Here is a 27,772-nt window from a genome sequence, read left to right as displayed (position 1 = left end):
TTTGACAAACATATATACATCTATATATATAGATATAGATATATATCTCCAATATGAAACTCTAAGAAGTATTATAAAGAATGAAATTTTTCTTAAGAAAAAATGTTTAATATATATGTGCCATATGTGTGGTGTACACATATGTATAAACACACTATAATATTTCATATATTTTTTCAAAATACAGGATGTAAACAAAAGAGGTGTAATTGTTTTTACAAATAATGTAACTATGTCCAAAAGTAATTAAGACGGATAAACCACAGTATGTATAAACATTGTTAAACATTACATTAATGATAAAATAAGACTGAATAAAGAAAATTATAAAAATCATCATATATTGTTTCATTGGAAGCATTTGATATTTTTTTTCTGCTAGGTAATTACTGCAGGGAATGATTTAGCCAGAGAAATTTAAGTTTGAAACACAAAGGTCCAAGGTATATTTCAATAAGGTTTATACTGATAATGCATGCCATATTTCTTAAATGCTTAAAAAAATTTCTTTCACCTGCTCTTGGGCCAAAGAACATTATATGTGATTGTTAAAGAATTTACTGTGATGCAATGGTTGTCATGTCCACCCTTTCAGAAAATGTAAACCTCCTCCAGCATAAATCAGATTTACTATAGGTAATATGTTCATTCTAGTAATTCTTCTCTTACAGTAGACCATTTTACATTTAATATAGTTTATTTATAATTTCACATTTATTCAAATATAGGTTCTTGAGATTCTAATGCGAAATTTGACTTGCACCATAGAGAAAGCTGGAGAGAGCTTAAAGGTGTCTGGTCCAGCGGCCAGATTTGACCCCATTCTATATGCTGTTACATAAAATCTATGAATTACAAAACAAACACTTGTCCTTTATCTTTAATTAAGGTAATAGTAACAATAAAATGAGATTGATTAATTTTCTTTGATACAAATAAAATATAAATATTATACTCTCTCAAGTAATACACATTCAGTGATTTTATGAGCTATCTTTATCCTTATTTAAACAGTTACCCCGTAAACCTTAAACTTTGATGGTTAACCCTTAAAACTCTAACTCTTTAAGGCTCTTACTAAGGAATCAAGAAGATGCTCTCCGATAGCTTATGATTTGTAGTTCAGTGGATAATCATAAATTGCCTAACTTAACTTGATATTTGAGAGCTGTTAGTGGGAAGTAGACTAAGCTAGTCACATCACAAATCACAGGGCAGTCAGATTGAAGGTACAGAAGAGACAACAGAAGCTTCATCTATTTTGAAAGATCATTAATTACTCTTTGGAGTAATTATCCATTTTTTTAAATAGATCAGAAATTTTCAAAACAAATATGTATTGAATAGGCTTTCCTATAGCCATCCAGCTTTGTTGATAAGAAACAACTATTCTTTCTTACATGTACTAATTTTCAATTTCCTGATACATTTTCTATTAAGAAAAAAGAGCTAAAAAGTTTACCTAATCTTGTTAGAATTATATCCAATGGAAATAACAGTGAATGTTTGCCTGGATTCATATGAAACATGAGCAAATGAATGAATTTGGTATAAATTGGTGAATAAATGTTTTGAGTTCTTGTTTGATGTCAGTCAGAAGATAAAGGATCTAGGCTTAGGATATGTACTACTAACCAGTGTTTTTTCATTGGTAAGTGACCAATTTCTCTGTGCTTCATTCTTCTTATTTATAACAGATAAATAAGAATATTTATTTGGCCTGGTGACTAAGTTTGATTGTTTACTAATAAATGCATAGATAATTAGTTTTCTAATTAATATTTTAAAAATAAACTATCTTAATTTATAATGGTATTTTGAACTAGAATGAAAAATAATGAAAATATATTTAGAAGAAATCCATTAGCTTAGGTGAATTATTATTATTATTATTATTTTGAGACAGAGTCTCACTCTGTTGCCAGGGCTAGAGTGCAGTGGCATCAGCCTAGCTCACAACAACCTCAAACTTCTGGGTTCAAGCAATCCTTCTGCCTCAGCCTCCCAAGTAGCTGGGACTACAGGCATGCGCCACCATGCCCACCTAATTTTTTCTATATAATTTTTTTTTAGTTGTCCAGCTAATGTCTTTCTATTTTTTTAGTAGAGACGGGGTTTCGCTCTTGCTCAGGCTGATCTCGAACTTCTGAGCTCAAATGATCCGCCCGCCTCGGCCTCCCAAGTGCTAGGATTACAGGCGTGAGCCACCGTGCCTGGCTGGCAAATTATTTTTGATGTTGAATTTTATTTTTGTGAACAAACATTAAAAGAATGTAGAATTCCAGCTTTATTATTTTACAGTAAATTTCCTCTAATATAGTATAATGAGATTCTTGTTTAGTGGAGGACATGAAAAAAATTAGGGGTAAGTCATTATTCAGTCTTATCATAGAAACTGTATTTATTTGCTAGGAATTTGTTAGATTAATAAATGATAATCTAACATGATTCTTTTATAGAAACATAGTATACTTCACAATTGTGTGCAAAACATAGTATTTAAATGAACAAGAAACATTAAACTCAATGAAGATTGATTTGAAAATAAAAGGCAATCAAATTTGGATTAAATATACTCAAATAAAAATGAAGAAACACTAAATACTATATAGTTTTGTTCTCCCTCCCCAACTCCACCTTTAGAAGTTGTATACTCATTGTATCTTTTTAAATAACCAGTTAGTTTACATCTTTTCTCTGTAATACAACTAACTCTTTCATGGAATTGGGTACAAATAAAAAATATGTACACAAAAACTTAGACAATTAAAATAGAAGATATCTCAATAGTTTTGTACTAAAATTGCAAGTCAAAACCTTCCCCAAATATTTCTTTACATATTTAGTTTGTCATATCATCTAGATAAACTCTCTAAAAATATCAAGTTTTGTTAATTATATTCTTAACAGAAAAAAATAAATGCATATACATTTTGATCAGTCATACCAATCTATATCTCATACTAAGAAGTTTTAACATTCACAGTAACTCATAACTTCTTTCACCATCTTATATTCCATTGTACATAAAAGGAAATAATATCAACTATATTAAGAAATTCAGTGTCTAACATTACATAGCTGCATGATACACCTTTGATTTAAATTCTATTTCGAAACACATTTGCCTCATGGGATGCATTTCCCCTCTTTTTCTGAGTCAAAGCAGTGAATATGCTAAACACATTATTAAAAAATTAGTCATATGTCCAGGAAGTTGAGCCAGTTTCAGTGTCATAGTTCCTACATAATTAAACTGAAACCCAACTCAGTGTAAAAGATCATATTCTAGGAAAGCAAAATTTAGGCTTAACCAATCAGAAAGTGCCAACTTATTTCTAAATAGGGACTTTTCACTGGAATTATCTCAATAATGCTACTGTTCTATTTTAATGAATCAAATAATCCCTTTGCCTTACTTTTACATTCAGCTTATAAGAGCTTTCTCTTCATACTTCTTCAAGTGTAGCTTCTAACTGCTTGCAGACTGGTATTGCCTGATTCACTAATAACTATGTGAGCAAATAAACTGTTTCGTATTTTAATTTTAATGTGCCCCAGTTATCTTTTAACAACATATGGTACACAGTGGTCTCAAAATCAGTTTTATAATAGGTAAAGAACTGGTTTGTAAATGATTTCATTTTTAACTTCTCAAAGAATATGATGATAACTATGAAATGTAACTCAAATAATGGATTCTACAGAAGTATATGCTGTTGATGTCCAACTCAGTGGTTTTCAGGTCCTCTAAACTGATATAGAGGAGGACTTATATCTTAGAGAAATGTATGAAAGGCATGCCATTAGGTCAAGTCCCTGAAATATCAATCCATTTATTCAGGATTTTGACATAAAAGAAATTGACATTCTGTCCTTGTTTAGTTCTCTAGTAAGAATCTGGAATGGAGACCTGTCTAATGACTGAAGAACTTTCATATCTTTTGTGATTGAGAAATGCTACTCAGACTTCCACAATGTCAGAAGCAGTCCAAAATTCCAGTTCTTTCACAAAGGAAACTAGAACATTAGCAGAAATTCCAAATCAACTTTTCCAGAACTCTTGAAAGTAACCAAAGATTTGTAACAATGAGAGAAGTATTTATTCAAGAAAATTTGCTAAATCCTAGTGCAGTGAGTTTTGTGGTAGCTAAAATTGCCTTACTCTTATTCACCTCTTCCCAGCTCTGTTGTAGCCTTGAAGATCAGCAGGCTCACCACCATTGTTGTGAAAACAGCAACCTAGTATCCTCTGGAAGGAGAGAACCACATTTGGAGCTGTTCATAAAGTCCTATCCCCAAAGCATTGTCCCTGTTTGACTATCTGACAGCTCCTAGGAGAAGCTGCATTCAAAGGACTACTTTGAAGCAAGACTAATAAAACTTCCTTGATGGGCTTATATTGTATAAAGATGTATTTGTGTGACAATAATAATACAAAACAAAAGAAGCAAGAGCTATATTGATGCTAATTTTTATATATTATTGAAATTAAACTAGATTGTTTCACATTATGATAATTATAACCCCAAAGACAAACACTGAGAAAAATAACTAAAAATATATAAAAGAGAAATAAAAGGAATTAAAATCATACACCAGAAAATATCTATGTGACAAAAAAAGGCAGTATGATGAAATAAAGGAAAAACAGACATAAGACATATAGAAAACTAGAAGAAAATGAGAGATGCAAATCCTACCTATTCAGTAATTCAATTATTATATTAGATGCAAATGGACAAACCCTTTAATTAAAAACAGGGAGACTGGTAGAATAGATTAAAAGTGATCTAACTACATACAGTGTACAAGAGATAAAATTTAGACTTAGAGGCATAAAAAAGTTAAAAGAAAGATGATGGAAACTAGGTACTATGCAAAGAACAACTAAGAGAGAGCTGGAGTAGCTATGCTAATATGACAAAATAAACTTTAAGATAAAAGTTGTTATTAGAAACAGGAAAACACATAATGATAAAAGAGTCAGTCCGTCATGAAGAAGAGAGGAGTGGTATAAATGTAGAGGTTCTCAGCAGCCACGTGGAGAAGAATGAAACAGGATCCATATCTCTCACCAACCACAAAAATTAATTCAAGATGGATAAAGGACTTAAATATAAGGCATGAAACCGTAAGAATTCTAGAAGAAAATGTTGGAAAAGTCTTCTAGATATCAACCTAGGCAAAGAATTTATGAAGACCCCAAGGGCAATCACAGCAACAACAAAAATAAATAAATGGGACTTGATTAAAAGCTTCTGCACAGCCAAGTAAATAATCAACAGAGCAAATAGACAACTTACAGAATGGGAGAGAATATTCACAGCTATATATCCTATAAAGGGCTGATAACCAGAATCTCCAAAGAACTCGAGAAAATCAGCAAGAAAGAATCAAACAACCCCATTAAAAGTGGGCAAAAGACATGAACAGAAGCTTTTCAAAAGAAGATAGACAAATGGCCAATAAACACATGAAGAAATGCTCAATGTCACTAATTATCAGGGAAGTGCAAATTAAAACCACAATGAGATATCACCTTACCCCAGTTAGAATGGCTTTTATTAAAAAGTCCCAAAACAATAGATGCTGGCATGTATGCAGAGAGAAAAGAATCCTTCCTTATACACTGTTGATGGGACTGTAAATTAGTCCAGACTTTATGGAAAACAGTATGGGGATTCCTCAGAGAACTAAATGTCAGCCTACTATTCGATCCAGCAATCCCACTATTGGGTGTTTACCCAAAAGAAAAGAAGTCATTTTATCACCTGCACTTGAATGCTTATTGCAGCAGAATTCACAATTGCAAAGATGTGTAATCAGCCCAAATGCCCATCAATTCATGAGTGGATTAACAAAACACAGTATCTATTCCGTTCCATTGATCTATATGTTTATTTTTATACCAGTACCATACTGTTTAGGTTATTATAGGCCTACAGTAATATTTAAAGTCAGGTAATGTGATGCCTCTAGATTGTTTCTTTTTATTCTGGATTGCTTTGTCTATTCAGGCTCTCTTTTGATTCTGTATGAAACAGGATTGTTTTTTCTAGTTCTGTGAAGAATGATATTGATATTTTGGTGGAAATTAGATTAAAGCTATAAATCACTTTGGGCATAATGGACATTTTAAAAATATTGATTCTTCCAGTCCATGATTATGGGATTTTTTTTTTTTTCATTTTTTTGTGTCATCTATTATTTCTTTCATTGGTGGTTTTTAGTTCTCCTTCTAGAGCTCTTTCACCTCCTTGGTTAGTATATTCTTTGTTATTTTTTTTTCTTTGCAGCTACTTCAAATGGTATTGCATTCTTAATTTGACTCTCATCTTGACTGGTATTAGTCTATGAAAATGCCACTGATTTGTGTACATTAAGTTTGTAAACTGAGACTTAACTGAATTTCTTTTGTCAATTCTAAGAGTCTGTTGATGGAGTCTTTAGAATTTTCTAGATATAAGACCATATCTTCTGTAAATAGGGATAATTTGACCTCCTCTTTCCCACTTTGGATGTCCTTTATTTCTTTCTCTTGTCTGATTGTTCTGGCTAGGACTTCCAGACCATGTTGAATAGAAGTGGCAATTGTGAGCATCCTTGTCCTGTTTCAGTTCTTAGGGGCAATGCTTTCAACTTTTCCCCATTCAGTATGATGTTGGCTGGGTTTGTCATATATAGCTTTTATTATTTTGAGGCATTAAGTTTCTTCTACATCTAGTTTATTGAGGGTTTTGATCATGAGAGAGTGCTGGATTTTGTCAAATACTTTTTCTGTATTTATTGAGATGATCATATGCTTTTTTATTTCTAATTCTATTTATGTAGAGAGTCACATTTATTGATTTACGTATGCTGAACCATACTTGCATCACTGGGATGAAGCCTACTTGACTGTGGTGAATTAACTTTTTGATGTGCTATTGGATTTGGTTTGGTTATATTTTGTTGAGGATTTTTAAATCGATTTTCATAAGGGTTATTGGTCTGTAGCTTTGTTGTTGTTTTTGTTGTGTCCTTTCCTGGCCTTGGCATCAAGGTGACACTTTGTAGAATGAGTTAGCAAGGATTCCCTCTTTCTCCATGTTATGGAACACTTTCAGTAGGATAGGTGCCAGTTCTCTGTAGGTCTCATAAAATTCAGCTGTGAATCCATCTGGTCCTGGGCTTTTGTTTGTTGGAAAATTTTTTTTACTATTTTGATCTCACTACTCATTATTGGCCTGTTCAGGCTTTCTATTTCTTCATGATTCAAGTTTAAGAGGTTGTATATTTTCAAAAATTTACCATTTCCTCTAGATGTTCTAGTTTCTATAGACAGGTTTTCTTAGTAGTGTTGGACAATATTTTATATTTCTTTGGTATCTATTAAATGTCTTCTTTTTCATTTCTGAATGAACTTTTTAAAGTTCTTTCATTCCAGGTTAATCTAGCTAGTGGTCTATTGATTTTGTCTATCTTTTCAAACCAAACTTTTGGTGTGTTCATCCTTCGCATTGTTCTTTTGATTTCCATTTCATTTAGCTTTGCTCTGATCTTTGCTATTTCTTTACTTCTGTCAGCTTTGTGTTTTGTTTGTTCTTCTTTTTCTAGTTACTTGAGGTGTAACATTAGGTTCATAATCTGTGATCCTTCTATTTTTTATACAGGCGTTTACTGCTATTAACTTATCTCTTAGCACTGCTTTTGCTTTATGCCAGAGATTTTGAAAGCTTGTGTCACTTTTGGCATTCAATTTAAAAATTCTTTTGATTTCCATCTTGATTTCATAATTGACCCAAGGGTCGTTCAGCAGCAGGTTGCTTAATTTCCATGTATTTGTGTAGTTTTGACAGTTCCTCTTGGAATTGATTTCTAGTTTTATTCCACTATGCTCTGAGAAGATACATGGTATAATTCTGATATTTTTAAATTTGTTGAGACTTGTTTTGTGGCCTAACTTATGATCTATCATGAAAAATAGTCCACATGCTGATGAGAAGAATGTATATTCTGCAGTTTTGGGGTGGAATGTTCTATAAATGTCTGTCAGGTCCATTTGTTTCAGAGTCCCATTGAAGTACACTGTTTATCTCTTGGTTTTCTGCTTTTATCTGTCTATTTCTGTCAGTGGAGTATTGTAGTTCCTCACTATAATGATGTTGGTATTTATTTCTTTTTTTAAGCCTAGCAGTATTTGCTTTATGAATCAAGGAGCTCCTGTATTAGGTGCATATATATTCTTGTTGAATCGATCCCTATATCATTATATGACCATCTGTCTTATTTTACTGTGTTAATTTAAAGTGTATTTTATCTGATATAATAATAGCTACTCCTGCTTACTCTTGGTTTACATGTTGCAGGTTCCCTGCTTCCTGCTAAGAAAGAGAGATGTGGGTCTCTGAAATCTTGCCTCTTTCCCCAGTGCTCTGCACTTCTAACACTGAGGATTGTGTTGGCAGGTCCAGTTTTGTCTCCAGACTAGTAAGTGGCACTTGTGGTTGAGAGTCAGCTAATCCCTGTACAATTGAATCAGCAAATGATGCAATAGTCTGTACATGTTGACCTCCCTGCTGGTAGCTTGTTCTGGCAGGAGAGAGCTAGATGTTGTGTTGTTTGTGGTAACTATGCCTGGCCAAATCTATCAGAATAAGCACTCAGGTATCCCAGGCAGTGGGCTGGGCCCTGCAACTCCCAGGGTGCCCCTTCTTGTGGTCTGCCACCACTAAAGCTGATGCATGGGGACAGAGCTAAGTGGGGCTGGGTTGGACAGCCTACATCCAGGTTTCCCAGAAACTGGCACAAGTGCCATCCCAACTGGGGTTGAAGGTCAGTTCTCAGGCTTCTGAGAGAAACCTGGGGGTTGTAGAGATGATCCCCCCACCACCACAACAAAGAACTTGCTTGTAGAATCAGGGCAGTCCGAATCCAGTCTAGTAGACAGAAATGGGGTTCAGGTTGTTCCCCATCCCTGGCTATGGACAAACTATTTAGACCCTGCAGTAGGCAACTGTGCTCGGGCAGCATAGCAGAACCAGCCCGTGAGCCTCCACAGCCAGGACAGACAGCACAGCTGCCATTTCTGGCAGGGAGGTGTCCCAAGCCTGCACTGAGGGACCAGGAAGCAAAAGGACAATCACCATCTTGCTTCTTCCCGAGCACCACCATTTTCAACATTTCCTCCCAGAGGATAAGCATCTGTTTCCTGCGGACAACTAAGAAAAACCGCTAAAAAGTTTTCCACCTACTTAAGCCCCCTACCGCCCCTCCGAAAGCCTTTAAAAGCCCACAGCCTGTAAAAGCAGGAGGTTGTGTCCTTTCTGTCAGAGGCCCTTCCCAGATTTCCTTATAAAAACCCGTCTTTGTCCGCCAAAGCCGTTTCTCGCTCCTATTCTTTTCTCCATTTACCTGACATGCACCATGGCACAAACACACACAGCATTCTCCTCTCAGTTATGTCCATGTGTGCTCCCTCCCCGCTTGAGATACGTTCACAGATCTCCCCTCCACACTCCCAAATGATACCATCAAGTCATGCGAGTATGGGAGCAGGTTCCCAGTCCGGTTCCCAGACCCTCTGAGAGAAGCAGGCTGATCCCGGCTGCCTGAGGGGAACCAAAGCCAGCAGCTGAGAGTTTTGCTGCAGTTCAGGTGGGGGAGGGAGGGAGGAAGAGGGAAAGACGCCACTCTCTGTGGAGGCAGTTGGGCTGGCATACCCGGGGAAATGCTGGCAGGCGAGAAGCTTCCGATCCAAAACCCCTTCTGTTCCACCCTGGCCCACAGCTGTGGCAGGGAAACTCCGCCTTAGGCTTCAGGAGTTTTTCCAGGTTCCCCTCTCCTTCTGGCTTCTGGCCAAACCAGTTAGGCCAGTTACAAGGAGACTGCACAGCAGGAGACCACTAGCCTACCAGGACAGACAAAAGCTGCTATTTTAATGGGGTGGTTTACAAATGTTAAGAAGATACTATGATAACATTCTTTCTTATTCTATGACTATCCCATAATTTTTTCTGGCTCTGCAATACTATTTACATTTGTATATGCTTATATATGTATACTCATATTCTTATATATCATAGTGTCTAACAGAACAACCTCTAAAATTAGAGATACATATGTTTGAATCCCAGCACATCTCATGACCGTGAATGAAAACAATAATACTACTGGTCCATGGTGTAACTGTGATAATTAGATAATCTTAATATATATAACAATTATGTTAATTGTTGTCATTCTATACACATATATGCTATTTTTATTCATAAAAAGCCAATGGATAGATTATGATTTATTAAAAAATAAATGCAACTATCACAATGAGCAATAATTATGATGATTAAAACATTACTTCAGAGATGTAGAGGATTTAAAATTTGATTGGAATAATATTAAACAAAAGATGTGAAAGATAAACGAGGTATAAAGGATAACTGTGCTTAACTGCTAACCATTTGAACATGTCAATAGTAGCAAGTTCTGCAGGCTAAAATTCTGTGTTTTTTAAAAGCAAAAGAAAAGACAGATAATAAATTGTCAAAACTGCATAAAACCTGTCCTAAACATTCCCCTAAAGAATTTTCACCTTTAGTTTTCAAAGATTTTTGAAAGGCTTTCTCCTAAGATAGAAGAATTTTTCTACTCAAGAATTTGCTCTTTCGCATTCTCCTGCTAAAAGGACATACTACAAAACTCCATAAACCATAATAACCTATAAAGATACGTTACATGATTTAGCTGTTACTGGATAATTATTTTACTTTTTACACCAACATCACATTTACTGTTGTATGCTAAAAAAATGAAAGTTCTAGATACAGTAAAAATATATTTGTAAAAATAATCTGTATTCTAACAATGAATAGCTAATACCAACACGTCTATTTTCATTCAGAGGAATGCATACATAAGTTCCCCATTCTTCTTAGTAATTACCATGATTGATAATCAATTTAATAGATGTTAAACATGCTTACATCTTTGCATTATCATAGAGACTTCAAATTTTAATTGAAACCAATGTTTATTCTTCTATATAACCTAGGAAGTATTCTGTCTTCCTTTTGATCATCATCTAAATTAAGTTAAGTATTTAATTTATTTCTGTGTATCAAAGGTCTCTTAACTCCTATTCCTCTTATTAATTGTTACTTTCATAATTTTAGTTCCACTATACTACTTCCTTGGTTGAATTGTCCTATTTTCTAAAATGTATCACTGTCTTATAGTCTTTCTGTACTGTATCTCGTTTCCATTGCCTAGAGAGAGATGTCATAAAAGAAAAATCTGAATCAGTAGTCTCTTTTAACTTGCATTCTTGCACACACAGAGCTAACTGTATTGTTTGTTCAAACAAAAGGAGCATTATTTATTTAAAAGAGCTTTTTTTAACTTATTGTACTAGTTATTTTAGAAGAGATGACTATTGAAGTTGAAAAGATAGCAGGTGTATCATATTGTCCTACCATAAGGCAAAAACTAAATCAACATGGTAAATTAATGCATGAAGTTATAAGTGAAAGAATGCTTTCAAAAGGTAGAAACAATGATTGAGAATATTCAAAATCAGAAGTCAAAGACAAAGTCATTCAAAGTAGAGGTTTTCCTATTTTTAATTATGGCATTAGTAGACTACACAGACTATCCTGCTGACTACGATAGTCACTACCAAAGATTATAATTATTTATGTGCCAGAATTATTGCTATAGAAGTTATCATATTTACTTATTCTTTTATATTTGGTGCAGATATTCTTTATACATTATATGAAGATTCAAATTTCTAGAGATTCTCTCTTGATTTTAGGCAATAATAGTAATTTTCACAAGAAAAGGATCCAAGTATACTAACACTGACTCACATGAAAACAATATTCTCAATGAGGACAGCTAAACTCTCTGTCTCTCTCTCTCTATATATATATACATATAGAGAGAGAAACATTCACACACACATGCATACACTATACACACATATGTAGTATGTCTATGAGTGTGTCTGTATCTATGTGTGTGTGTGTGTGTGTGTGTATTCTCTACTATTTCACTGTATTACTGTCTTTATTCTCCTTTGAGATTATTAAAGGAAAATAAAACCAAACTTTGGTTTCCCAATTACATATAAGGTCAGAATTCATTGTCTCAAACCAGAAACCATTACAATTTGGAGAAATTAATGTAATAGAAGTTTGTCTTCTGGGTATAGGTTTTGTGTGGTTCTTTAATGTTTTAATTTAAATTTGGATTGACCTCTTAACTCAACACCTTACTTTAAATTAATTTTTCTCAGATGACATGCAAATTACTGAAACATTTAGCTAATACTTCATGGATATAAGATCACAGATAAACCCTTGAAATGTATTCAAGTGCTTGCAATGAAGAATGAAGCTGTCTATTGTAGTGCTAATCCATTATGTTTTATTTATGAGGAGTACCAAAATTAATTTCCTAATCTAAAAAATTATTAGACACTTTTATGTCAATCATTTCATTGTTGTTGATGTTTTTATTGTTTAAAATGATAGGTCCTGATAAACAGAATAAGAGAAATTTTTAGTGTGTTGAAAACCTAGGGATGAATCCATTTCAATAGACTATTACCTGTTATTTAGCAACAGCTTTAAGAATGTCATCTATATTGATTTTTGCAGAAAATGCTTCTACTGAAGTTTCCTAAAATATAACAACTGTTCCCTGGCCAGGTAATAATGTTTTAGACACTCAGCATTTTTCAATCTCCTTTTTAAAATAATATCTGGATTTTTTTTATAACTATTATTAACTAGCCAGACTCAGGGATGTGGTTTAGGTGGTATTTATGGCAATCCCTACCCCCATCAAAAGTGAACACTAAAGTTTTAAACAATAAGCTTCTTTCATGACACTAACCAAAATAGCTTGTTCAAAAATAGGCATAGAATGACCTTTTTTCCTTTGGGTATATGCCCAGTAATGGGATTGCTGGGTCAAATGGCAGGTCTACTTGAATCTGTTTAAGATACCTCCATAATGCTTTCCACAGAGGTTGCACTAGTTTGCAGTCCCACCAGCAGTGTATTAGTGTTCCTGTCTCTCCACACCCACGCCAACATGTGTTGTTTTGGGTTTTTTTGATAAAGGCCATTCTCACTGGGGTTAAGTGATATCTCATTGTGGTTTTGATTTGCATTTCCCTGATGATTAGAGATGTTGAACACTTTTTCATATGTTTGTTAGCCATTTTTATATCTTCTTTTGAAAAATTTCTATTCATGTCCTTTGCCCACTTTTTGATAGGGTTGCTTGATTTTTTCTTGCTGATTTTCCTGAGTTCTAAATAGATTCTTGTTATCAGTCCTTTATCTGATGTGTAGTATGCAAAAATTTTTTCCCATTCTGTAGGTGGTCTGTTTATTCTCTGGACTGTTTCTTTGGCTGTGCAGAAGCTTTTTAATTTAATCATGTCCCATTCATTTATTTTTGTTGCTGCTGTGATTGCCTTGGGGGTCTTCTTCATAAATTCTCTGCCTAGGCCAATGTCTGTAAGAGTCTTTCCTACATTTTCTTCTAGAATTCTGATTGTATCACGCCTAAGGTTTAAGTCTGTTATCCACCGTGATTTGATTTTTGTGAGAGGTGAAAGCTGTGGGTCCTGTTTCAGTCTTCTACAAGTGGCTAACCAATTCTCCCAGCACCATTTGTTGAATAGGGATTCTTGTCCCCAGAGTATATTCTTTCCCGCTTTGTCAAAAATTAGGTGACTATATGAGGATGGTTCTATATTTGGATTTTCTGTTGTGTTCCACTGGTCTGTGTCCCTGCACTTGTGCCAATACCAGGCTGTTTTAAGAACCACGGCCTTGTAGTATAGTTTGAGGTCTGGCAAATTAATACCTCCCATTTTGTTTTTGTTGCTTAAAATTGCTTTTGCTATACGGGGTCTTCTTTGATTCCATACAAAGTGTATAATTATTTTCTCTATGTCTGTAAAGAATGATGTTGGTAATTTAATAGGGATTGCATTGAATCTGTAGATCACTTTGGGTAGTATAGACATTTTAACAATGTTGATTCTTCCGATCCACGAGCATGGTATATTTCTGTAACAAAGGCACGTGTACCCAAATGTTTATAGCAGCACAATTCACAATAGCAAAGATGTGGAAACAACCCAAATGCCCATCAATACATGATTGGATTAGTAAACTGTGGTATATGTATACCATGGAATACTACTCAGCTATAAGGAATGATGAAGATACAACATCTCTATGGTTCTCCTGGAGAGAGTTGGAACCCATTATATTAAGTGAAGTATCCCAAGAATGGAAAAACAAGCATCACATGTACTCACCAGAAAATTGGTTTCCTTGATCATCACCTAAATACAAATCTGGAAACGACACCAATTGGACATCAGACTGAGGTGGGGGGTGGGGGAGGGGATGGGGGTATGCCTACACAATGAGTGCATTGCGCACCGTTTGGGGAGTGGTAACACTTGAAGGTGCTGACTCGGGAAAGGGGGGGTGGGGAAAAAAATATGAAACTATGGTTTTTAACTTGCACTGTTCACTTAATAATTTATCATAAATATTTCCCATATTATTTCATATCATTGTACAAGAAATAATGTATACATTATGAGGACATACTGTATCTAACAAGATATACTTTTAGACTCTTTGATTCTGTAAAATTAAATAAAAAAAAAAAAGATAAATAACTTGAAAAAAAATAAATAAATAAATAAAAAAAAAAGAAATTGTCAAACTTCAATAAAACACTAAAATTCAAATATGAAAAAAAAAAAAATAGGCATAGGACCTAGCGCTGGCCAATTAAAAAGATATTTTCTATAGATTCTGACAAAGCAAAGTTCCTTGTCTTTTCCTCAGTTACTACATGGATAGACTCTCATGATTTTAGAAGGCCCATTGTTGAAGGTATAAAGTCTGAAAGTACACCTATTTTGTAGCCACAAAGGAAAAGCTGGTGAATGGATGCAAAGAACAACTTTTATGTTGGCAGAAAAAACAGAGCAAAGAGACCAAGATTATGTTCATCTTTGTTGAAAACACTTGAGATGATGGATCATGACATTAGTTGATCTAGTTTTATCTCTGGACTTTTTTTCAGTTATGACAAACAAAACTTCCTCTTACTAATAGGCAATGAGGTGGATTTTATGTCACTTAAAATAAATAAGCTTCTTAAAAGATACACTGATGCTCAGAGCTGTCTGCTTTTCAGAAAGACTGATGATAATTGTAGTGTTGTTTATGTGAGCAAGCAATGCATGAAATGGAATCATATGTAGCAATCACTTCCAGTTTTTTAAAATTTGAAACTAAAGTTGTCTCCATTTGAAAGATGTGCAATGTTATATTCAAAGGCTGAGAGGTATATCATATCTAGATGTAAATTCTTAAAAGGCCATTCAAATGGTCACTAATATTGATTTTTATCTTCATAAAATGTTTTAAATCCATCCCCTTTCAGCACCACTGCTCAGACTTTTAGTTTATACACTCAGTTTCTCCCGCTTTGAAAATTGAAAAAGAAAACTAGTTTCCCTGACTCTCTCCTTGTCCTAGTGCAATAAATACATTGTCAAACTGACCTTTCTAACAAAACATATCTGACCATTTCACTGCTTGCTGATCAACTATGTAATAACTCTCATCTGTTTTCAGACTTAAAGTTAAACTGATCATGACCTATGGTGCATTTTGTGATCTAAGAAGAATGCTATAAAATAAGAAAATCACACTATAAAGATAAAATTATTACAAATCAGAAATGCAGTGACATATTACTAAATAACCCATTGATTATAAACTGAGCATAAGAAATAAAGACTACTAACCTTTTGAACCTGAAAATAAAATAAAAATGAATATATTTATAGTGAAATGGTGAGATACATTTAATATAGTATTTAGAAAGAATTAGGGACTTAGAGGTATTTCATCCAAATCGTACTTAGAGTGGTACTTAGGTAGCCACTGGCCACATGGCTATTGATAATTAAATTCAAATTAATTTAAATATATAAAATAAATAAGGGTATTTTTAAATAAATAAAACTTAAAAACCAGCTCTTTACTCATTATTAGCTGTCAAGATTATATTATTCATGGTTCTTTATTCAACTTTGCTTTCAAAACAAACTCAAGAGGAGCCTATGTTGCCAGCCTGTGAATTCTATTCTTTTTGTTATAAACAGAAGACTAATACCCTTTTTCAAAAACTGTCTTGGTCTGAGGTCTGCACTGCAATCATCTTTTCTAAATATCTTGTCTCCCCTCCATTTGACTTTCACTGCATTTAGCAATTTTTTTCCTATCCCTTTTTGGAAGTACAGAAGCTGCTTATTTTTGTGGAAAATGGCAATTGCTTTTTTGGTTATATAATGCTTTGTTGTTCTGAGGTGGGTTCTGAGCAGAAAAAAATCAATTCTACTTTATCTCTGACATATTGAAACTAGAAGCTTTCCAGCTTCAAGAAACTCCTCATGAGCATAATCATATATGAAGTTCCAATAACCACATATGCTTGGGTAATTAACACTCTAGTCAGAAGTCTCTCTTTCTTGTTTATTCCCATCCAAACCAAAAATTGACTAAAGATTTATTTCACAATGCAAGAATGTTCAGTTCTTAATTTAACAATAAATAATAAGTTTAAGAAAGATTGCACAAATATTTTTGTTCCTTCATTTTCCCATTTCAAGACTAATCAACATGGTTTGATTAGTTTTACTCTGGAAGAAACTTTGGATAACTTCAATCATGTCAAATTTAGCACCCTCTCTCTTGCTTGCTTGCTTTCTTTCTCTCTCTCTCTCTCTCTCTCTCTTCTCATATACACATACACACAGAAGCCTCTGTAGGGCATCTTTATGTTAAATAACAGAATCCAATATTTTGAAAAGAAAAATACATAAAATTTCTTAATCTTATTATGTTATTTGATCCTCACTGGTATCTACATGGATCATCAGGAATGATAATCACTTCTTACATAGTGTCAGAATACAACTGCTATTAGTAAAAAAGCACACACATATTTTGGCATGTGCTAAGCCCAATTCTAAATGCTTTGCATATATTGACATTGAGTTTGTGCAATCATCCTATGTGGTATATACAAACATTATCACCATTACACAGATAGGAAATTGAGATACAGAGAGTAACTGGCCCTAAGTCATATAGTAAATAATTGACAGAGCTGGAGTCAGACAAGGCAATCCAGCTCCGAAGTTCCTGCTTTTAAACGTTGCTGTCTTTTCTCTCTAAGCCCCATGCGAAATGCTTTAAAGAAAACATGAACTCTCATCAGTCACTCTAGAACTGCATTTTATAGATAAGACTACTAAGCTTCAGAGAAGTTAAGTAACTTATTCCTAGTTACACAATTTGAAAGTAAAATATTTCATATTCCAAGCAAATCTTATGCTTTGTTGTTTCATCTGCTATTGACAGATTGATAGCCATTCCTACTTTGTAAATGGATTGTTTGAGAATCTGGATACAGCTTGACAAAATCTAGGAGATAAATTATATTTTTGATTAGATTTTCATTTTGATTGGAAAAACAAAAAGGAATGTATTGTGATGTTTAAATAAATGTATTTTATACTAATGATGCAGCGAACATTCATAGGAGATGTCAACATTTGTATATGCTACATTGCCACATATATTTTTAACATCTTTTTAATATATCTGCCTTGTGAATTGGAACAGAGCAGATAAATATTTTTTAAATTATTTAGATTATATTATTTTCTTAGATTCTTAAATAGTGCCTTTCATAAAATTCATCTTTAGTAAATATTGAGCACATACTTCTTCAACACACAGGGTTTTTCTCTGTACCTAGATATTTAAGTATTAATTGAGAGAGACTAAATAATGTTTTTACAAGCAAAAAAAAAAAAAAAAATAGATGCAACATCACCATTTTCATTTTCCATGAGAAAGTTTGGGAGAATAATTATTTTCTGACTTAATAGCTGCAGTGATAGGCCCTGAAATGCTTTTAAGAAGCCACTTAAACATTGCACAGCTGTATAAAACTTTTTGGCACATATAGACGTCCAAATTAGAAGGCTACACAACAGAGTATAACATAGTCTCCATTTTCCATATAGAGATTCACGTAGATTTAGTAGATCCAAAAGAGTTGAAATAATGTTTCATATTTCTGTAAAAAAAAAGGACATGGCCAATCATTAGGGATTTCTCTTATTAAAAACATAGGCCAAGCGTAGTGGCTCACTCCTGTAATCCTAGCACTCTGGGAGGACAAGGCTGAGCTCAGGAGTTTAAGACCAGCCCAAGCAAGAGCAAGACCCCATCTCTATTAAAAATAGAAAAAATTAGCTGGGTGTGATGGCGTGTGCCTGAAGTCCCAGCTACTCAGGAGGCTGAGGCAGGAGTATCACCTGAGCCCAGGAGTTTGAGGTTTCTGTGAACTATGATGATGCCACTGCACTCTAGCTGGGTCAACAGAGCAAGACTGTGTCTCAAAAAAAAAAAAAAAAATAGCAAAATGTCATTTTTACTGAGGTTTTGAAATAAAGATATGTTAAACAAAATAATTTATCAGTTATGTAATTTATAATTTAAATGATAATCTAATTTAAATTTAAACAATCATTGTAATTCTCAAAAGAATTTTAGGAGGTAAGAACTATAGTGATCATATTTAATGACCCACATTTTCACTGACACTTGTAATTTTACCATGATTATTACATTCATCTTTTTAAAAAGATAATTAGGTGTCAGTACACAGCATTCTATCATGGAAATCAAAATGATGGCTTTTTCATAGAAAAAATTGAGTTTTTATGTGTGCTTGTAATATGTAATCATTACTTTTCACATTTGATATTATTAATTTTTAAATTCAGTTTTTACATTCATTACTGCACTGCATTTTAAAATTTATTTTCAAAGGAAATCTCAGATTAAGTTTTCAGCCTCCAATGTGATGCTGTCCCATACTTATTTTAATTTTATGGATAGATGATTCAGGCATTAGGGGAGAAAGTACTTTCCATCTATGCAAGAATAGTTTGATATCTAATGAATAGAACAAGCAAAAGGGAGTTCCTGGTATTGGTGAGCCTGCAATTTTTTTTCCATGGATGCAAAGATATAATTTTTTTGCCAGATGATCTGACAGATGACTGTTATATCTGGTGGTACTTCGGAATTCAACTTCTTAATGAGATGCCCCTTTCCAACTAATCACTGTCACAGATGATGGCACATTACCAAAAGTATGATTCAAGTCATAGCTGGGGAAGATTAATGTATAGTGACAACCGGGAACTCTAGGGAACTTTAGTGATAAAGAAGGTTAATTGGAAATGCTGAAATTAATGTTCATTAATAAACTGTTCATTTAATAAACTGAAAAGTCTCAGATTGTGAAAACTAAATTGCATTACTTTTCTTTCATCTGATAATGCCTATTTATTTGAGAAAATTCATTTTAGATATGAAAATAAATGAATATATAGAACTTTAAAAGACAGTGAGGAAAATAGTATCCAAATAAGTAAACTTTGAAATTCTTTGTAATTCTAGAATAAATAATTCATATCTATTCGATAACTGATTCCTGAAGCCCCTGATTATTTTTATAAATTATATTTTGAGAGTATAACTATTTTATACTCTTAAACACATAATAGCATTTAGCAATAAATTGTACATTCTCAAAGTAATTTTATAAAGTACTTTTCATAAAATAAGTTTTGGTGGTAAATAAGTTTGGAAAACACGTTTATAACAATATTCTTTTTATAAAGATTCACAGTGCTCATTAACATTAATATAAACTATATTTAACCCCACATTTCTAACCTTTCACCATGATTATGTTTTCCAAATAACATCTAGTGAGAGATGATGAAAACACAATTTGGCAAAAGCTGGTGTTTGGTTATGAAAGCCATCATACGTAGTCCTCTCTATCTTGTTCTGTTTATAATATTATCTACAAAGAAATGGTAGAGAAAATAACAAATAAAACTTCCCAACAACAAACTATAAAACAATAATACTTTAACTTATTCCAAAATAATAAAACATACAAGAAGCTGTGAAAGTAGTCAAAATAAAAATGGAGTCCCTGAGGGAGTTAATCAGGAGACACTATCCAATGGAATGGTACAGCTATGTCTGTAAATCAAGATGTCATCCAGGCCTAGGGTCTCATCTGGAGACTCATCTGGGTAAGGCACATTCTATCTCCAAAGTTTACAGAGCAAAGTTTCTGGTGTACAGAAATGTGACTTTAACATATTATATTGTAACAAGGAATTTAATTTGAAATTCTATATAATAAGTTATCATACATTGTATGGCGATTTGGCGATTTTAGTGTAGCAAAAAAAAAAAGTTAGTCTATGTGTGTTTATGATTGATTGTGAAAATGACTATAATCCTTCACTCCTGTGTGTATCCATATTCTTAGTAAAATGATTCTGCAGCTCATTCCATCAAGAGATAATCTCTTTCCTTCACATTTTGACTTTGGGCTGACCTCATGATTTTCCTAGGTCAAAAGAATGTAACAAAACTGATGGGGACTCAGTTAAGAATCTAGGCCTGAAGAGGCATTGAGTAACTCCCTCTCTTTCTTGGACCTCAGTCATGAACTAGCCTTCTGCAGAATGAGAAATCAAGTGGACCAGAACTGATTTATTACATTCAAGGCAATCCAAGATTAATCAACTCCAAGCCCACCTGGCAGCTGAAATAGATGCATGGCAGAGTCTACCTAGATAATATCATTCACAGGTTGCCTAGACCAAAAGAATCACCCAGTCACCCCTGAACTCATGAATTAAGCAAATATGAATTGTTTTAAGTCACTGAGTTTTGGGATGGCTGTGTTACCTAGCAGTAGCCTAATAATACAGTTTGCTTTACATGGTATTATAGTCTGCAAGACATTTTCATCAGTAGTGTCCTCAATTTATTTAGATCTCTGTTCATATGCCATTGTTTCAGAGACTACTTCTTCAGCCATTTGTTCTAAAACTACTATCTTCTTATCCTATTTTATTTTTATTCATTATACTCATTAACTAGCGATACATTATATATTTGTTTTTAACTTCATAATCTTTATTTTTAGTATTAAATGTGTAGTGGAAGTGTAGTACTTAATAAAGTACCTGGCACAATGGAATGGATCTATAATATTTTATTTTATTTTACTACTTTGTACTACATAAATCCACATTTTCATTTCTTTGATGAATTATTTATCAGGTTTTTCAGTCACTCAAGTAAATGAGTCTCTGATGACCCATTTCATGTGTTCTATTACATATTAATATTCTGGGATGACTACAACTTGGGAAATCAAGCCCAGCCATCCCCTCATATGGTGAACTACAGAGGACAATATTCAATGGTCAAGTAGGTATCCCTCAAATATTTCTTATTTACACAATTGAACTAGATTAAGCTACCAAGGGTTGATCTGATTTAAAGTCTAGTTGGAAATGTATTCTGTTGATGGTTGAAGTTGTTTTAACTTAAACATAGGTCCAACTGAGCAATGCAAATGATTAACATTAGTCTAGGCTTCGCCTTTGATTTTAATTTTTCATAAAGAGCCTGAAGTGTCTGAAGTGATCAATGAGACTGAAAACCCAATAATTCTTTATTTCATTGTTTGGGGAAGGTGTCACATTAGTACTTCACTGTCCATCTCCCACTGTACAGGAGAACGACCATAGAATACTCACTTATTTACAAGTATTAAATATTTTGTCGGTCCTAGATTAAGATTTGCTATGATCTTCTAGAGTAATTACTACAAATTTTATAAACCAAGCCAGCTCTACCTACTTCTGTACATCCTGGAAAGGAAATTATTCTTTAATATGGTTGGTGATAAATGGTTTAGAATAGATGAAACTTGAGAGCAACTTTAGAAAGAACAGTTTATTTTGTTTCTAGAGAAATGGGATGAACGGTCTAAATTACTAATATATGACTTTCAGCATAGCAGCTAAGTAAGTCCTGTCTTTAAAAAATCTTAACTTTAAGTGAAAGTAACATGAGACTAAAACAAAGAGGCTGTTTGAATTTATAAACATACAAACCAATAAAACTCCTGACCACAGAGAATAACTCTTGATGATGGCAAGCGTAAAGTTTTACTTCTATAGATAGTAAAAACTCAGCTATCTTTCTTTGTTGGAAAAACTAACTATTTCTGACAAAGAACTGAAAGGATTAGAGCAAGGGAGTGTGAGGACCTTTACTGACTCACTCCCCAATAAAATAGGTGAAAATACACACACCAACATGCGTGCACACACACACATGCATGCATACACACACACATTTAAAATCTCTGGAAATGGTCATAAAACAAACAACATATGAAGAAACATCTATTCATGAAAATTTATGAAAACTTAGTATTAAAGTGAAAGTCTGTGGTGTTTGAAGCAAGACCACCCACCACCAATCCCCAACCATCCTCTTCTATGTTTCCTTAGGGCTTGGTTGGGAACTCGGCTGTCATAAGTAAAATTAAATCAAGTTATTATGTCTTGGTTATACCATTCAAGTAATGCTAACATTTTGATAAGCATTTTTAAAACATCAAATAATATATGATGTTTGGAATTAAGAATATTGTCATATATCTAACAGGACAGTAGCTTTAAAGAACCTGGCCATTGAAAAATCCTACAAATATGCCACCTAGGATATACTAATTTTAGGATAGACTCTGAATAAGCCAGCCCAAATATATGAACCTTTTTATTTTTTCTAAGATGTACTATCCTGAACCAGGGGAATAAAAGCAAAATACCACTCCTGATTTCAGCAAATTTTCAAATTGTCTTTAAAGCAAAACTAACTTTAAAGGACCTAGGAAAGACATTTATATTATGGTTAAATTTAGATAGATGAATATTTGGTAGCTAGAGAGATTTCAATAACTTCCTATCAAGAGAGTTTTATTTTCATTTCTTATAGCTGACATGCCAAGGCACATATCTTTTGAGAAAAGAATCTTCCACCTGTATTCTCTATGTTAATGCATCTGATTCTGGACCCAATATATGACCTAGTATATTACTGGTGCTCAAGTATATGCTTCAGAGTATTAATAGCTATCATAAAACAATTTCTCCTGTGTTTTCCTTTCTTTCTATCCAATAATTGATTCAATTATTTTAATGTGCTTTATTCATGTAAAGAAATAAGCAGCTCTGTACATTTGCCTGTGTTTTTGCTTACTCCAGTAATCATCAGCAGAGAAAATGAAAATTAAAATAATTTCAGGAATTTGCTATTCTCTTGATGCAAAAAATTTCAACATGTAACTGATAATTGGAATGAGAGACATTTGTTTACTCCTAATATACTCTTAAGTGTATTAGAGCTGAAATGAACCCTATAATCATTTATAATATTTTAGTATTCCTCAAACTCTATTGCATATACAGATAAAACTTTTTTTTTTTCTGGGTTGTAATAAATTCTTTCTGAATCCCAAAGCACAAATACACATGCTTTTTAGTTATTGTAAGAAAATTGAGTAGGAATTTAATTTGCCTGATAAGTGATCCCCTCTTGCTGAAACAGCATTGTATCACCAAGGATGAAATGAATCCTATTAAAACTAGGCAGAACCATGCAGTAGAAAATGTCTGGGGTTTTCAGATTAAAATATACACTGTATTTTGCCAGTGTGTTGGTGTTCATCCACCATAAATACATAATTTCTACCAGTTAGTCATTTTGTATAAGATGGATGACTAAAAAGATCTCTTCATTTAAATGTAGCTAATATTTCATTGGTTACATCTCTGTAGTGTCAGGCATTAGCTTTAGTTTTTCTTTGCAACATATGCTCCTATTGTAGACTTTATTTGATTCTTCTAGGTGGAATTACAAGAGCAAATGTGATGGGTTTATTTCTCATTGTCCTAAATCCTTGATGTCTTTTATTTTACAGTATTTTGAAAGACAAAAATACCTCTGGAAAATACTTAAGTTAAAATTAAATTTCTTGAGAAATTTTCCACACAAGATTTTTTTAGGCACTGTGAATGAACATCTTGGTTCTGTGTGTGTGTGTGCGTGCACACATACACATATGTGTGGGCTTGTGTGTGTGTATTGAAGGACATATGTATATATGCACTGTATGAATCAAGGTTCTTCAGGGAAACCAAACCTATAGAATGTATATAGGATACACACACGCACACACATACACAGAGATACATACTGAGAGAGAAAGAGAGAGAAAGACAGAGAAATTTATTTTATAAATATATATAACCTGAATATATAATCACGTTCACCTGATTATGGAGGCCAAAAAGTCTGACAATCCGCCATGTGCAAACTGGAGAAATAGGAAAGCCAGTTGTGTGATTCAGTCTGAGTTTGAAGGTGTGAGAACTACGACCTCCAGTGACCAATGACAGGAGAAGATGAATGTCTCAGGTCAAACAGGAAGCAAAATTTTCCCTTACTCTGCCTGTTTTCACTATTCATGCCTTCAGAGAATTGGATGATACCCACCTGCATTGGTAAGGAAGACCTTCTTTACTCAGTCAATCTATTCAAATGCTAATTTCTTCCAGTAACATTCTCACAGACACATCCAGAAATAATGTTTTACCAGTCAAGTTGACACATAAAATTAACCATAAACCCATGCACATATATTGGTGTAGATAGGTGGTTAGAGAAAATAAATGTTGAAAAATTTATATTATGGATAGTCTCTTCCATTTAGCACAATTTTTCTAAAAATTTGGCACAACCAATTAACTAAAAAAGATAAAATTGAGAGAGGCTAAATGAGCTTATAAGAGAGAACAATAAGGCGTAAATATTTGAGCGAATTTTTCTAATCTCAAAAACTATTTCTGCCATCTCCCCTCATTTTTTGTTTCCTTTTAGAGGAAAAAGTTAAAAGCTTTCAAAATATCAGTCAAATAATTCCATGTTTAAGTAAACTTGGAAGATTTCTGTAATTCCCCACAATTGTTACACTAATACTTTAAAGGTTATGCAGTGAAATAATTAAGAATAAATAACAAGAAAAATATTTCACTTTAAAGATCACATTGTAAGCCGATGTAGAATGTCAAATCTAAAATACAGCTCTTCACAATGGTAGAATATCAGAGTTGAGATGCTAAGTTGTGTTGGAGCAATTTATTAGGAACCAAAGGAAATATGATGTTTATGTATAAATAGTGAATTTTATTTATAGGCATTTAAAAGTATATCTCCCATTGACATATTCTTAAGCATTATACAAGGGCTGTCGGAAAGTTTCCAGCTATTGTTAATACATTTTTCATATTACATGACTGGCTACTTTCCAGACACTTGTATAAGTATTTAACCAAATGCATATATAATAAAATTTGTGCTAAGTAAATTGCCTAATTTGCACTGGGAGTCAGAGGATATTCCTCTGAGTTATAATATTTAAATTGCAGTGAGAAGTAAATATAGGAATTAACCAGGTGAAGAGTAGGAGAGAGTGTCTCAGACAAGAGTATGTACACAGGCCTCAAAGCCAAAATAGTATGTTGCTTTTGCCTTTTCCAGTAGGAATTATATGTCATATAGATGGAATCAGTATTAGTAATATTCATTTAAGTTTCCTCCACGTCTTTTCATGGCTAACAATGCAGGAGAGATAAAGTAAAAATCAAATGAATTAGAAAACCAAACAATAATCAAATTAATAAATAAATGCCAAAGCTGTACTTTTACTAATATCAAAATAAAATCTATAATTTTTCGGCTAGCTAGCATAAATACAAAAAATAGAAAATATATATAAGATGATATTTTTCTCTAATAAACTTTTAATTGAAGTATAACATGTATACAAAAAAGTGCAAAAAAAATGACTACACAATTTCCTTGGTGACAATGTCTATTCAATTACACTCTCCTCTTTAGCAGAGAGAGGAAGACTATACTTACCATCAACAAGAAATATTAGTTTTTCATTGATTATATCTAAATGCTATGATCAATAGTATATTATATTTATTTGATATTTATTTTTTTCATCTAACAGTAGTCTGTGTGTTGCTGTATATCGTTCCATTGCAAGAATGTATGTCAATTTAGTTATCTGTTCTCTTTTTGTCTTTCTTTTGGGTTTTTTCAGTGTTGAGTTGCTATTAATATTAAGAGCAATACTATGAGTCTTCTTATGTATAACTTTTGCCATGTTTCATTTTTTGTCAATATACTTAGGGAAGGATTTGATGTGTTATAGGGCACATGCATATATATGAGCTCTTGAACCTGTCATTTGGTAACTTTCAGTAATTTAATAAAATTCTTGACCAATATCTCTTCAAATATATATTCTACTCCATTTTCTCTAACTTCTGGAACTTCAGTTACACACATGATAAATTGTTTGAAATTATCAAAAACTTTTGGAAGCCCCTTCCAACTTTGTAATCAGTTGAGGAATATGACAGGGGAAATGTCTCAATTTTATTGGTTATAAAGCTGATTGGAGAGTTTGAATCTTGAAGGTTATGGCCGGAAGGGTGTGCTAGTTTTTCTTAGACTGACCCACAGAGAATAATCAAGTCTGAACAGAAAATATATAAGCTTTCCTCACAAAGGAAAGGGCAATTTGATGAAAATTTCTATTTATAAGGAAAGCAAACCAGAAGCACTGATGTGGTGAAATAATCATTCACACATTTTCCTTCCAAACTCCTTAATCACATGTGTAATCCTCTTATTCTGGATAGGAATGGTCAAGGTATAAAGTCAGGCTAGGCTAGTTCAGTGGTTCTCAAAATGTGGCCCCTGGACTCGCAGCATCAGAATCACCTGAGGAAGTTGTTAGAAATGCCACTTCTCAGGCCCTACCTCACACCTGCTGAATCATCTCTCCAGATGATTTTGATACAACTAAATTTTAAGAAATACTTTCCCTTACAGGTTCTCAATGAACGCTGCCTGAATGCTGCGGCTTTTAAAAGTTAATAATTTCCAGACAAACTGAGACCCTATAATCAAAATGTCCTGGGACAGAGCCATAGATATTTTATGTGTTTGTGTGTGTATGTTTTCAGGAGCTTCACAGCTAACTCTAATATTCTGTCAGCACTGACTACTGACTCTGTTAGGAGTCATTCCCAATGAAAATATGAAGACAAGATGATGATGGTTGCCCTTAAGAAATTTATGGAATATATTGTTCTTATAACCTCAGTATATAGAAAGCCTTTCTAAATACATTCATCTCTAAAACTAAAACATTTAAAAAATTTTGACAAATGCGATCTTGTGGTTGTTTAAATTCTTTCTGACAATATAAATCATAAAGAAAACAAATGGCAATATTGTGAATGTAAGAAATCAAAATAATCTATAGTAAAACTATATGAACTAGCAGATAATGTGAAGAAAGTTGCAGGGTATAAGATCATCTTAAAGAAATCAAACTATTCTAACAGCAACAGACCACCAGGAAAGGAAAATGTAAAAATTTTAAAATAATACAATTCATAATACCATCTTAAAACATAAATAGGCAGTAGTAAATCTAATAAAGATCTTTAAAACCTATAACATATTGAGAAAAATTAAAACACAAATAAATAGACATACCATAATCATGGTATGTCTAGATGGACTAGATTATTCAATACTGTAAATATGTCACTTGTCCCAAAATAGATTAAATGCAACCTGAATTAACATATAAATATTTTTAATTGAAACATAATTTT

Source organism: Eulemur rufifrons, chromosome 6 (genome assembly GCF_041146395.1).
Source record: "Eulemur rufifrons isolate Redbay chromosome 6, OSU_ERuf_1, whole genome shotgun sequence".
Taxonomy (NCBI): domain Eukaryota; kingdom Metazoa; phylum Chordata; class Mammalia; order Primates; family Lemuridae; genus Eulemur; species Eulemur rufifrons.
Note: the sequence above shows the minus strand (reverse complement) of the source record.